This window comes from Dama dama, chromosome 14, assembly GCF_033118175.1.
Source record: "Dama dama isolate Ldn47 chromosome 14, ASM3311817v1, whole genome shotgun sequence".
Classification (NCBI taxonomy): domain Eukaryota; kingdom Metazoa; phylum Chordata; class Mammalia; order Artiodactyla; family Cervidae; genus Dama; species Dama dama.
This window is the reverse complement of record NC_083694.1, coordinates 5,328,963-5,341,901: the sequence shown is the minus strand read 5'-3', so window position 1 is coordinate 5,341,901 and position 12,939 is coordinate 5,328,963.

Below are 12,939 nucleotides of genomic sequence, written 5' to 3'. Positions count from 1 at the left end.
GCAGGAGACCTGGGTTTGATCCCTGGGTCAGGAAGATCCCCTGGAGAAGGAAATTGCAACCCACTCCAGTATTCTTGCCTGGAGCATTCCATGGACAGAGGAACCTGGCAGGCTACGTGGGGTCACAAACAGAAGGACACCACCGAGCGACTTTCACTTTCACTTATGCAAACGGATACCAGATGGTGGGAACCAGACTTCTCACCATTGAAAAGGAAGATAGTAGGCAAGCAAGGAGGAAGGCTAGGATAAACCTTGTATTAATAGTTTTATGTTAGGGTCATATCTCTTAGCCTGAATTCATATTTGGCTTAGTATACAAATGGATGGATATAGAAGTTATCATAGGTATATGTATAAACAAAGACTGAGATACATGCATAAATTTCCTAGCTCTGCTGGCTGAAAGAACCTGGAAGAAAATAGCACTCCAGTGAAACAAGCATAGGTCAGTATCCAGATCTTTGTTTCTATACTCTTCTCCAACAGAAAGAACCAGGGCTTCTCGGAGAAATCACTGATTCTAGGCCTGGGGCAGGAATCAATAAGATGATCCTGAATCATCTTGTAGTTCTAGAAAGTAAAGATGTGCTAAAGAAAAAAAAAATGCTGGGGACATGCCAAAAGTACACTGGCGTCAACCTAAAAGAATTCTCAATGGCCAAAGTTGGGACAATTTGAGAAAAAATGTAAATGTGTAATGGTGGATTATGGACTTCCTTGGTAGCTCAGTTGGTAAAGAATCTGCCCACAGTGCAGGAGACCCGGGTTTGATCCCTGGGTCAGGAAGGTCTCCTGGAGAAGGGCGTGGTAACCCACTCCAGTATTCTTTCCTGGGGAATCCCCATGGATAGAGCACCCTGGCAGGCTACAGTCCATGGGGTCACAAAGAATCAGAGACGACAGAGTGACTAACACACACACACACACACACACACACACACACACACACGCATGTGCACAATTGGATTATCTTCTAAAGAATAAACATCTGCAGTGGCTTCCCTGGTGACTCAGTGATAAAGAATCTGCCTGCCAATACAGTAGGCATGGGTTTGATCCCTGATCCAGAAAGATCCCACATGCCGTGGAGCAACCAAGCCTGTGCACCACAACTACTGAGCCCGTGCCCTAGAGGCCAGCAGCCGCAGCTACAGAGCCCAGGGCCAAAACAACTGACCCCTTACAGTCCATGCTCTGAAACAAGAAGCCACCACAGCCAGAAGCTAGAACACTACAACTAGAGAGTAGCTCCCACTTGCTGCAAATAGAGAAAAGCCTGTGCAGCAATGAAGACCCAGCATATAGTGAATAAATAAATAGCTAAAATTATTTTTAAACAATGGTCAACCAAAAAAAGTTTAAAAAAAAAAAAAACATCTGCAAATCCATACTGGTATATATAAATGATGGAATAAGTGGGAGTGAAGAAATGGATTTTCAGTATGGAAGAATTCCAAATAATTTATGTAGACCTTCCCATCAAGGAGCTGGGGTTTCACTTCCCACCTCTTGTATGGGTTGTGCTTAGTAACCAGTTTACAACAAATATAATATATGAAGGGATAAATAGCTTAGTGTGAAAATCTTACAAACTTCACTTCAGCCAGATAATACAGGTGAACATCATCAGTGATGTCATGTTGATAGCAGATACCTTTGATATAATGTAATAAGAATGACACTTCTTTCTTTAAGCTTTCTCCCTAAACCCATAACTTCAATATAGTCTTGAGAAAAATGGCATACAAACTGCAACTGAGAGACATTCTTCAAAGCAGCTGATCAGTCTCCCTCAAAATTGTCAGGGTAATGAGTTTAAAAATCTGTCAGTCCAGATAAGCTTAAAAAACATGATTACTAAATATAATCTGATATTTATATATGATATCATTTGAGTGGGACTTTGGAAAAAGAAAGGACATTAGGTAACAACTAAGGAAATCTGAGTAAAGCATGGAGTTTAGTTGAATACAATGTATCCATATTGGTTCATTAGTTGTAACAAATATTATATGGGTATTGTGAGAAGCTAGACTCCCCTGGTATCTCAGTGGTTAAAGAATCTGCCTGCCAATGCAGGAAACACAAGTTAGATCCCTCGTCCTGGAAGATACTCTAGAGGAGGAAATGGCAACCCACTCCAGTAGTCTTGCCTGGAGAATCCCAGAGACAGAGGAGCCTGGCAAGCTGTAGTCCACGGGGTTGCAAAGAGTCAGACACGAGTTAGTGACTGAACAGCAACAACTACAACATGAGATGCTAACGGTGGGGATAGCTGAAGTATTGAGGGATTCCTGGCACTATCTTTGCAATATTTCTATGAATTGAAAACTATTCTATAAAAAGTTATTAACAATTAACACACAAGCGGAAACAAGTAATATGGATATTATTTTATTTGTTGAAGAAATATACTTTATCATTAAAACCTGTCCATCAAGAAAAACAAAAGTGTAGTAGAAAGTCATGAAAATTAACCTGGTGAATAGGTACTCATTTTCTTTTTTTTTTTTTGGTCAAAATCTGGTTTGTGTCTTCTCAATTTTGCAACCTTTCTTATTGGATTATTTATCTTCCTTTTACTCAGCTTTATACTTACTGATATTTTACATATATCCCAGTTTTACTGTAAATTTCTAAGCAGAAACTGTGATTAATTTTCTCTACATAGTCAGTTTCCAGCAAATAGAAATACATGTAGTTACCAATATGTGCTTATTAAATGCATGGAGACTCAGACTACAGGGGAAAAGAAAGAACTAAAGACAAAGTTCTGGGAATGTAGAAAACAAGAAGATAAAATGTTGGCCGTTTAATGGACCGGAACCTGGTGGTCTGGAGAGTAAGAGAGAGGAGAGAAGAGGCTGATATTCCTGGTTTACGCAGAAAGCCAATAGAGTCCTGTTGTTAGGGCTCGCGCTGCTGCACGTAGGCACCGGGTGCCCTCTCAAGTGGGTGAAGGCGCAGTGTGCCTTCTCAAGAGGGTCTTAGAAGCCCAGGAAAGAAAGTGAGCTCAGCGGGCCTCCGCGCTCCAAGGAATTAGCCAGGAATAGAGAGAGAGAGAGAGAAAGACGGGAATAGAAAGAAAGAAAGAAAGACATGGGGACCAAAGCTCTGATGGAGCAAAGGTGTTTTAATCAACATGGCGTGCGCATATATACTGTCTTACAAGGTGGTTATTCTCAGCAAAGACAAAGATTAAAATTCAAGACTTACAAAACATAAGATGATCCCTATCAAAGAGAGAGAGTTGCAAACAATCACCTTTAACCATTTGGCTCATAAAAAGGAAGAGGGTACTTATCACTGTAATGAGAAATGCCTGGATTCCTTACCCCCAGGAAAGGAATATTCAGGAATCAGTAAGGGCCAGAGGGTTCCTGACAGATCCAAAACAGCACACAGGAAGCCTCTCGTTAAATGCTTCCTGACAATAAAACAGTCAAGAAGACACAGCCAAACAAAGTTAGAGAAGACAACAGAAAAATTCAGTATCATGGAAGACAAGAAAGGGGATTATCAAGAGAAAAAGGCCAGTAGTTTCAAATGCATCAGAGAGAATATGGGGGATTCTCACTGACTGAATACTGTGGGTTGAAACATGTTACCAAAACAGTATGTTCAAGTCCTAACCTCGTACCCGTGAATGTGACCTCATTTGAAAATATGGACTTGGTGGATGCAATCAAGTAAGATTAAGCTAAACTGAGTAGGATCCCTAATCCAGAGATTGGTGTTGTCGTAGGAGAAAGAAGAGGGAGATGTATTCACACAAGCACAGACACAGCCGGAGGGGAGACAGCCACCTGAGCTGAGGTGGTACCACTGCAGACGGAGGAATTGCAAGGGTTGACGCCACCACCAGCAGGCAGGAGGACTCACTGAAGGATTCTTCCAGCAGTGCTTGGCCCTGCTGACACCTTGACTGCAGACTCCTGACCTCCAGTAATTGTGAGAAGACAAATTTCTGTGATCAGAGTAGCCCAGAGAAACCAATACACCAAAAAGGGATATATGATTAGAGAATTTCCTGGGATTGTTCCAAGGTAGTTGTTTTTGATGGCAGATAGAAGCCAAAATGAAGACTAGTTGGGAAATGTATGAGAAGTGAAGAAATAATTCCATAATCATAAACCAGCATTACAAAAATTTTAAGTGATAAAGGCAAAATAGCTTATGCTTTTCCAGATACTACAGTAATTATCATACTGAGTAAAGTAAGTCAGACAAAGAAGGAGAAATATTGTACAACATCCCTTGTTTGTGGAATCTAAAAAGAAATGATACAAATGAACTCACAAAACTAAAAGCTTCACAGACTTAGAGAACGAATTTATGGTTGCTGGGGTAAAGGATAGGGGAAGGGATAGGGAGTTTGGGATGGACATGTACACACTATGTTTAAATGAATAATAACTTAAATGGATATATACTATATTTAAAATAGATAAGCAGCATTGACCTACTGCATAGCACAGGAATCTAGGTTTAATGTTATGTGGCAGCCTGGATGGGAGGGAGTTTGGGGGAGAAGGGATACATGCATGGGTATTCCTGACCCTTCATTGTCCACCTGAAGCTATCATAGCATTGATAATTGGCTGTACTCCACTACAAAATAAAAAGTTTTTTTTAAGCTTTATATTAAGCAGTTCTGTAAAGTCAACAAAGCACCTGATAACATGCTTCCACATGCTCTTGGGGTGTGGGAATTAGGATAACATTCTCAAGCAACACTTGGAAATGGTTGAAATGTAAAAATTCATTGCATCTATAACACTTCACAAATTCATTGTCGTTTTAGAAATGTCCTTTCTAAATTTATTTTAAAGCCAACAATACATAATCAGTTTTCAGATGAGTTCATATTGAACTTAGAGTTATCTCTTTGTCTCGGTGTGTCTTTCTTTCTTCCTTCACTTTTCTATCCCTACTGCGTGATCTAATTCAAATTTCCTTTCACCCAGTTCTTTGTGCAAAGAATCAGGATATCATTTCCTTCCATGTTAATGAAGTTCAGTATACAGTTCAATCTTAAAATATCTCAAGGTCTAGACCAGTACTTCTGTTTGACTCCTTTCACCCTGTGCTGTGTTTGCCACAAGACAGATACTGCTTGTAGAGGGATTACATCAACAGCTCAAAGCAACCTTTTTTTCATCAGGAATAGATTTCAACTGACCTTCACCATTGTTTTTAAGAACATAAAGAGATTATTAATTACAAATCTTATCATAGGAGTGCCTTAGTAGAACCAATATTTCCCACTATTAATGTCTTTTAAATTTAAATCCTGTAACGAGTTCAAGATGTCAGTATCAGAATAGTCATTCTTACCCTTTGTCCATGAAATAGATCATTACAGTAGGCCTGAGTTTGGACTGCTACTGAGAGGACCAGAGATAAAATATGAGACAAGTACTGTTGACTATTTTATTCAGTAATTCTACCATTTTTTTTTTACATATAATATCCTAGCACTGTAGTTTTCAAGAACTACAGTTTTAATCTGTGAACCCTTAAAAAATAGATTTTATATACAGTTTTAAGAGATCTTCAAAACCTTTGCATTCAAATTTATTTCTACTCATTCTTCTGAGAGAAAAAAACAATTAAAACTGGAATACTATTAAGGAGACTCACAAGTAATTAAGAGTATGTGTCATCTTCTGGTGTATCGAAACTATTGTGAACTAATTTTCCAATTATAGTATTTCTATAAAATAAAATTTTGGAGAAGTTTATTTTAAAATTCTTCGTTTCAGAAATTCCTTGTGAATGGAATTTTATTCTTACAGAATATCTGAAAGGAAAAAGTTTATGTTTTACAGCCTTTTGATAATGACATTAAATACAAATGTTATTAGTAACATGATGTTTAATGATTAGTAGGATTTCTTAAAAGAATAAAAAGTGTTAATACTGGAACCAGCAGCAACCATGTTGCTTTTGATATGAAATAAATAGATTCAAATAGATTCTTATACCTAATCTACTAAAACCTGGTGATGTACCCAGTGTGATTTTTACATCTGTTTTATTCTCTTTGATTGTTGATACACGTCAGAATTTAAACAATTGTGAATTCTTAGGTATCATTTTGTATTTGAATTTCATTTAAATGATGGCATATAAGCTGACCCAATTGGTTATGTTAACTGGGTTTCTGACCATTTAATTTTGGCTAACTGCAGATCATAGACAAGACTCACTTTATTTCCACCCCCTCCCCAAATGATTATTTCTACTTTAGAGTAGATAATTTATTAGATATTTTTAGAAAGATAACTTTCAAAAAATTATCATCTACCAGAACATAGCTTGGTATTCTTATAAAAAATACTGCATTGTATACCTCTGAGTCTTCATTAGAGGCTGGAAAAAGTCCAACTCTAAGAGTTTCTTCTCTCCAGAGGGAAAGCTGATGATGAAGCTTGGGAATAATACACACTTGGAGTCAAAAAAGGTGGTGAGACTAGTGTTTAAATATTTAACTTTGGAACCAGACAATCTGGGTTCTAACATAACTTAAATAAGTCACTTAACCCTCTCTTAAAGTCAGCTTCCCTATGTGGAAAAAGAGAATGATAGAACTGTCTCATAACATTTCTGAGAGAGTTAAAATATGTAATACCTTTAATACAGCACCTGACATACAAAAGTTAATCATTATTAATTATTAATAGATTAATAGAGTGTGGAAGATTGAAGCAGTGCCAGTTGCAGGGGCCATCAGTTGCCTTTGCTCACAGATTTCTAGAAAAGGCTCAGAAATGTGCAGTTACATTGTGTGTTGTACCCTATGGTGAATGCCTAGGAACCGGGAAAAAAGGACATTAGGGAAGAGAGAAGTAGTTTTCTTTGAGGGCTTTTTAAAGCTTTCTGCATGTGCTCCATATGCTTGAATGAGTTGCTAAGGAGATATCAGCATCTTTTTTTTTTTTTTTTCTTCTCTTTTTCCTCCTAAGGATTGAATTATTTGAAAGTGCTTGTAATCTAGTGTTAGAAATGTACCTAATAGAATAAGTGCAATAAATAGGAATTGGGTGTTTTTGTTTCAACTGGAATTAAGCAAAATCCAGAGTTACTGTTCTTCATTTCTATGCAAATTATTAAATTGGATTATGCTGGTAATATCCCCGTGGGAATAAGAAAAAGTTCTAGCCTCCTAAGGAGCAGGGAAGCAAACTCTGAAATGTTCAGGGCTTCTCCATGTAAATGAGGGGAGATTCTAAGATAAATTAGAAGAATGATCTTTACCTAAGGCCATATTTGTACAGTACAACTTGTATATTAATTTTCAGGATAATCCAGGAGGAAAGATGTCAAGAAAATATGTCAAGATGTTTTAAGCTCTTTCTGTCAGGAGAGAAAGGAGATCATTACATACCTGAGTAAGTAAGGGGAGGAAAAGTTAACCTCAAGCCAGAAACAATGACAGAAAATGAAAAACTGTTCCTAGTTTAAATTAATTACAGAAAGGATAATGAATTCTTCATATTTTTTTTCATTTTTTTGAAACTTTAATTTGTATTTGCAATAGTGGTGGTGCTCTTAAAACAAGGAGATCAAACCAGTCAATCTTAAAAAAATCAACTCTGAATATTCATTGGAAGGACTGATGCTGAAGCTGAAGCTCCAAAACTTTGGCCACCTGATGCAAAAAAGCTGACTCTTTGGAAAAGACCCTGATGCTGGGAAAGATTAATGGCAGAAAGTGAAGGGGGCGGCAGAGGATAAGCTGGTTGGATGGCATCACTGACTCAAGGGACATGAGTTTGAACAAGCTCTGGGAGATAGTGAAGGACAGGGAAGTCAGGCGTGCTTCAGTTCATGGGGGGCAAAGACTCGAACACGATTTATCAACTGAACAACAAGAACATGTTGGTATGAAAAGGAAGATAGCATTTTCTATAGGTTGATCCTGATATATATTTAAAAGAGGAAGACATGGGACAACAGTCAACAAAATTGTATACATATGTGACTACAGAATATACCTCACTCATCTCCAACTACATGCATTCTTCCCTTGACTTCTTGGTTGAGTTCTCCAAAGCTGGTGAAGCCAATTAAACTCAGTGGAAGCATGATGAAAGGGAAATTGGAGTAGAAAAAGACAGTAGTTTATTCTCTTGCAATTAAAACTTCTTTCCAATTTTTATGAAAATATATGACCATGAAACAACATCACTAGGGTACCTCTCAGGTCCTTGATGGTTTCTGTTCAAACCAGAAACCTTGAAGTTTAAACCTAATTAGTTTCAAAAGAAATCAAGCTCTGACTGTTTTCATCAGTTTTTCCCTTTTTTTTTCCATCTTACTGAGCTTCGACATCATGGTTGCACGATGAATTCTTTCAATTATCTGCTTGGTTTGTACCCACTCTTCCAAGTACTTTTCTCTCTGTCTATCCTAATACAATGGCTAAAGCAATTCTACTTAAACTACATCTCCTACATTCTTTTTCTTTGATTAGATCTATCAACAATTACTGGCTCCTTGTGGCTCAGCTGGTAAAGAATCGACATCAACAATTACATACTTCTTATACAATGATTTACAAATATTTTATCTGGAATTCAAACCTCTCCTTAACAAAGCCCCTCTTGCTTCTTCCATAGCTTCCTTGTGCAAAACTGCTGCGCTGGTGTCAATGCATGCTATTCATGCTAAGTCACTTCAGTTCAGTTCAGTTCAGTCACTCAGTCATGTCCAACTCATTCTGACCACATGCACTGCAGCATGCCAGGCTTCCCTGTCCATAACCAACTCCTGGAGCTTGCTCAAATTTGTGTCCATTGCGTAGGTGATGTCATCCAACCATCTCATCCTCTATTGTTCCCTTATTCTCCTGCCTTCAATCTTTCTTAGCATCAGGGTCTTTTCCAATGAGTCAGTTCTTCCCATCAGGTGGCCTAAGTATTGGAGTTTCAGAATCAGCATCAGGCCTTCAAATGAACATTCAGCACTGATTTCCTTTAGGATTGACTGGTTTGATATCTTTGCTGCTCAAGGGACTCTCAAGAGTCTTCTCCAGCATCACATTTCAAAAGCATCAGTTTCTCAGTGCTCAGCTTTCTTTATAGTCCGACTCTCATATCCATACACGACTACTAGAAAAACCATAGCTTTGACTAGATGGACCATTGTCAGCAAAGGAATGTCTCTGCTTTTTAATATGCTGTCTAGGTTTACCAGCTTTTCTTCAAAGGAGCAAGTCTCTTAATTTCATGGTTGAGTCACCATCTGCAGTGATTTTGGAGTCCAAGAAAATAAAGTCTTTCACAGTTTCCACTATTTCCCCATCTATTTGCCTTGAAGTGATGGGACGGGATGCCATGATCTTCATTTTTTGAATGTTGAGTTTTCAGCCAACTTTTTCACTCTGCTTTCATCAAGAGGCTCTTCACTCCTCTTCAGTTTCTGCCATAAGGGTGGCATTATCTGTGTATCTGAGGTTATTGATGTTTCTCCTGGCAATTTTGATTCCAGCTTGTGCTTCATCCAGCCCAGAATTTCACATGATGTACTCTTCATAGAAGTTAAATAAGTAGGGTGACATTATACAGCCTTGATGTACTCTTTTCCCAATTTGGAACCAGTCTGTTGTTCCATGTCCGGTTCTAATTATTGCTTCCTGACCTGCATACAGAGTTCTCAAGAGGCAGGTAAGGTGGTCTGGTATTCCCATCTCTTGGAAAATTTTCCACAGTTTGTTGTGATCCACACAGTCAAAGGCTTTGGCATAGTCAATAAAGCAGAAGTAGCTGTTTTTCTGAAATTCTCTTGCTTTTTCAGCGATTCAAATGGTGTTGGCAATTTGATCTCTGGTTCCTCTGCCTTTTCTAAACCCAGCTTGAACATCTGGAAGTTCATAGTTCACGAACCGTTGAAGCCTGGCTTGGAGAATTTTGAGCGTTACTTTGCTAGCATGTGAGACGAGTGCAATTATGTGGTAGTTTGAACTTTGCCCTTCTTTGGGATTGGAATGAAAACTGGCCTTTCCAACCCCATGACCATTGGTGAGTTTTCCAAATATTCTGGCATATTGAGTGCAGCATTTTTTTTTTTAATTTTTTTTAATTGAAGGATAATTGCTTTACAGAATTTTGTCATTTTCTGTCAAACTGCAAACTGAATCAGCCATACATATATCCCCTCCCTTTTGAACCTCTCTCTCATCTCCCTCCTCATCTCACCCCTCCCAGTTGATACAGAGCCCCTGTTTGAGTTTCTTGACCATACAGCAAATTCCCATTGGCTATCTATTTTAAATATGACAATGTAAGTTTCCATGTTACTCTTTCCATACATCTCACCATCTCCTTCCCTCTCCCCATGTCCACAAGTCTATTCTCTATGTCTCTTTCTCCATTGCTGCCCTGCAAGTAAATTCTTCAGTACCATTTTTCTAGATTCTGTATATATGCATTAGAATATGATATTTATCTTTCTCTTTCTGACATCATTGACTTCCTTGACTTCATTGAGTGCAGCATTTTAACAGCATCATCTTTTAGGATGTGAAATAGCTCAACTGGAATGCCACCACCTCTACTAGTTTTGTACATCGTGATACTCTCTAAGGTCCGCTTGACTTCACATTCCAGGATGTCTGGCTCTAGATGAATGATCACAGCATCGTGGTTATCTGGGTCATGAAGATGCTTTTTGTATAGTTCTTCTGTGTATTCTTGCTACCTCTTCTTAATACCTTCTGCTTCTGTTAGGCCCATAGTGTTTTTGTCCTTTATTGTGCCTGTCTTTGAATGAATTTTACCCTTGGTATCTCTAATTTTCTTGAAGAGATCGCTAGTCTTTCTCATTCTATTGTTTTCCTCTATTTCTTTGCATTGATCACTGAGGAAGGCTTTCTTATCTCTCCTTGCTATTCTTTGGAACTCTGCATTCAAGTGGGTATATCTTTCCTTTTCTCCTTTGCCTTTTCTCAGACATTTGTAAGGCCTCCTCAGACAACCATTTTGCCTTTTTGGATTTGTTTTTCTTGGGATGGTCTTGATTACTGCTTCCTGTACAAGGTCATGAACCTCCATCCATAGTTCTTCAGGCAGTCTGTCTATCAGATCCAACCCCTTGAATCTATTTGTCACATCCACTGTATAATTGTAAGGGATTTGATTTAGGTCATACCTGAATGGTCTTGTGGTTTCCCTACTTTCTTCAATATAGGTCTGAATTTGGCAATAAGGAGTTCATGATCTGAGCCACAGTCAGCTCCTGGTCTTGTTTTTGCTGATTGTATAGAAACTTTCCACCTTTGACTGCAAAGAATATAATCAATCTAATTTCAGTATTGATCATCTGGTGATGTCCATGTGTAGAGTCTTCTCTTTTGTTGTTGGAAGAGGGTGTTTTCCATGACCAATGCATTCTCTTGGCAAAACTGTGTTAGCCTTTATCCTGCTTAATTTTGTACTCCAAGGGCAAATTTACCTGTTACTCCAGGTATCTCTTGACTTCCTACTTCTGCGTTCCAGTCCCCTATCATACAAAGGACATCTTTTGGAGTGTTAGTTCTAGAAGATCTTGTACATCTTTATAGAACCATTATACTTCAGCTTCTTCAGCATTCGTGTTTGAGTAATAGACTTGAATTACTGTGATATTGAATGGGTTGCCTTGGAAAGGAACAGAGATCATTCTGTCATTTTTGAGATTGCACCCAAGTACTGCCTTTCAGACTCTTTTGTTGACCATGAGGAATTCTTGCCCACAGTAGTCGATATAATGGTCATCTGAATTAAATTCACCCATTCCAGTCCATTTTAGTTCACTGATTCCTAAAATGTTGATGTTCACTCTTTCCATCTCCTGTTTGACCACTTCCAGTTCACCTTGATTCATTCCAGGTTGCTCTACAATAAAGCTCTTTATAGCATTGGACTTTACTTCCATCATCAGTCACATCCACAACTGGACATTGTTTTTGCTTTGGCTCCCTGTCTTCATTCTTTCTGGAGTTATTTCTCCACTCTTCTCCAGTAGCATATTGGGCACCTACCTACCTGGGGAGTTCATCTTTCAGGGTCATATCTTTTTGTCTTTTCATACTGTTCACGGGGTTCTCAAGGCAAGAATATTGAAGTGGTTTTCTATTCCCTTCCCCAGTGGATCATGGTGGGTTTTTTTTTTTTTTTTTTGGTCAGAACTCCCCACCATGATCTGTCCATCTTAGGTGGCCCCACATGGCATGGTTCATACTTTCATTGAGTTAACAAGGCTGTGGTCCTTGTGATCAGTTTGATTCATTTTCTGTGATTGTGGTTTTTATTCCATTCACTCTTTGACGGATAAGGATAAGAGGTTTATGGAAGCTTCCTGATGGGAGAGACTGACTGACAGACTAAGTCACTTCAGTTATGTCTAATTCTTTGTGACCCTATGGGCTGTAGCTCACCAGGCTCTTCCGTCCATGGGATTCTCCAGGCAAGAATACTGGAGTGGGTTGCCATGCACTCCTTCAGGTGATCTTCCCTGCTCACGGATCGAACCCACATCTCTTATGTCTCCTGCATTGGCAGGTGAGTTCTTTACACTAACACAAACCTGGTGTCAATATTGTTTTTAATTCTAGGACACATTCTGATACCTCAGAGTCTTTGCTTGGATGTCCTCTTCCCTTAAATTAGAATTTAATAACCAAATATTCCAAATATTCTTGTTGTTCAGTCACCCAGTCATGTCCTACTCTGTGACCACGTGGACCACAACATGCCAGCCCTCCCTGTCCCTCACCATCTCCCAGAGTTTGCCCAAGTTCATGCTCATTGCATTGGTGATGTTGAGCCATCTCACCCTGTGATGCCTTCTTGTCCTTCTGCCCTTGATCTTTCTCAGCATCAGGAACTTTTCCAATGATTCATCTGTTCATATCAAATGACCAAAATACTGGAGCTTCAGCTTCAGCATCAG